General features: G+C 40.4%; 1 long non-coding RNA gene across 2 annotated transcripts in view; it reads left to right on the top strand.

Moving 5' to 3' along the window:
* Window positions 1–2,197: 2,197 nt before the first annotated feature.
* LOC137997822 (uncharacterized) overlaps window positions 2,198–2,399 on the top strand; it is a 9,087-nt gene continuing 8,885 nt past the window's right edge. For both annotated transcript variants that reach the window (XR_011122607.1, XR_011122606.1), the window contains exon 1: window positions 2,198–2,288. This is a non-coding gene — a long non-coding RNA (uncharacterized lncRNA). The remainder of the gene's footprint in view (window positions 2,289–2,399) is intronic.

Genomic DNA, 2,399 nt, shown 5'->3' on the forward strand with positions numbered 1-2,399 from the left:
GTGCGTTCGAAGTTCAATGAATTTACCTAAAATCATACAAAAAACATAGGAGGAAATTAGTTGAAACATTAAATTAGAAAGACGAAGTATTTAAACAGCAACATGAACAATAGTAACTTTAATAGTGAAACCCAAAAAGCTAAGAAATTCTTCAACAACACGGCCGCAGCAGCTACGAAATTCTTCAACAACACGTCCGCCAACACCCGATGTTCGATGTTCGCGAAGAAGACAGAATTTTGTGTCGCACGAGGCAGAATCCTTTGCGCAACGAGAATGTGACGTCATAATTGCCCGCCCTTTAGAAAGCCCAAAAAACCCTCAGGGCTTTCGCTAGCGTTCACAGGAAACCCACCAAATTAGGAAGCGTTCTCCTTCGTCGAACGCAAATATTTACAATGCGACCCTCATTATCGCATCTACATGCCTTGTTGAGTGCTCAAGGCGGGAATGGATTAAAATGCCAACAGCTCGCGAATTTTCCGTCCCATGGGCGAAAAAACTGTCACCATCCCACTCTCGCTTGATTTGCATTTCAAGATCTTCAGACCAATACGTCTCCTAGGCCTGTAAACAAATAATATCAAACCTTTTCCGAATAAAATATTGGAAAGCTAAATTTCGTCGATCAGGAGAGCGTAAGCCCCGGGCATTAATACTTGCCAAAATGGTCATTACGGCTAACCAGAGAAGGGCAATAGATAACAAACGAGCCATTATGAATCAGATAATGTTTTTCCATTATCTACTTTTTTACTGATGAGTTTCTCCGTTCGAGGTTTTGCACAACTTACATTCGGCACAGGGTTCATTCTTTGCCTACGGCGCACCGCAACAAAGCCGGAGTCCGAGTCCGAGTGCTGCCTTTTACAACCTTGAACGTTTTCTTCAGAATCCATATCTTCAACATCGTTTCCAGCCACAGCTATTTTCTCCGAATCCACAGAAATCCCTTTACTACTTGATTTTTTCTTTTTCTAATATTTCAACACTCGTAGAATCATCTCCACTTTTAACATTCTGCGGGTTCACCTCGATTACCGATTCGCGCTTTTCACAGATATACATGTATGACATATGTCCGTATTCTTTACAAATTACGCATTTCACTTCGGGACATCGTTTTCTCGTATGACCAACTTGATGGCACTGACTACAAATGGGCTGTTGGTTGTCATGTATCACTCTACACCATTCACCACCGATTCGAAGTGAATAAGGAATAGAAGGCTTCGTGAAAAACATCTTGATCAAACGATTACCATTTTCTAAACCCGCTTGATCGTGATCCTTTTTATATTTTAAACGTATGACTTCACTTTTAATATCACCGTACTCCTTTAAAGCCTCTTTAACATCTTCATCTGGAATGTAGGATCGCAAATTCATAATGCTAACATTTGTATATTTACCTTGCGGTGGATGACAAGAAATGTGACTCTCTTCGACATCAAAACCCTCCTCGAACAACGTTTCCAAATCCTCAGCATCTTCTACTTCAACAAGAAATTCTCCGGCACCCGTATCTTGAAACACAACGATTCTTGACTTAATTCCATTCTCGATGGCTAGTTTAAGCTGCCTTAAACTCGAATGATGTGGAACTTTAAACACGACGCTTCGACCTTTACGGTCCGCCATTACGGCCAACCGAACTGCAAGAACAACAACAAACTCCTTTGGACGCCAATAAACAATCAAAACTTTCGCAGAAACAATGTATAAACTTTCATGTAACCAGAGAGTACCAAACTTTCAAAACCGCTCAGACAGCCGCAGATATTTCACCAGAGCTAAGAGAAAGCCACACCCGACAAACCCCTTGACTACTCGCAGCTCCTCTGTTAGAACATATGTTTAATAGGATGGTCTATAGTTTGGAATTTTTTTCTTGCATTTCAACATCCGTAGAGGATATTACATGGCCGCGCGGAGAAACGACGTTTATCTTCGAGTGTTGAAGAATATTTCACTATTTTCACGTGTGAAGATATCACGTTTTCGCGCGAAAGCTCACTTGGTATTTCATTGGTGTTTATATAGTAAAAACGCATACCATACTTAGCCTTACACATAGTAACGCTTACTGAGTCGGGACAATATACTCAGTCTTACACGAGGTACTTAATTGGTAAGACGGTATTTGTCAACTTTATGATGGGTGGACAACTATATGATGGCTTGACATGAGGTACTTCCTGTCAAGCTTTTCAAAATTCAAATTAAAAATTATAGATTTTGTGTTTTTGGTTTATCAAGACAAACACATCGTTCATTCAGTGAATGAGGTGAGTGAGATTCGCGACAAGGTCTCATAATCCACGAACAATGAAGTGGTTGCATTTTTATGTTCGCTTTTTAATAGAAGATTATCGTCGCATCAGGCCCTTTCTTACAAG

This window comes from Montipora foliosa, chromosome 3, assembly GCF_036669935.1.
Source record: "Montipora foliosa isolate CH-2021 chromosome 3, ASM3666993v2, whole genome shotgun sequence".
In the NCBI taxonomy this organism is placed as follows: domain Eukaryota; kingdom Metazoa; phylum Cnidaria; class Anthozoa; order Scleractinia; family Acroporidae; genus Montipora; species Montipora foliosa.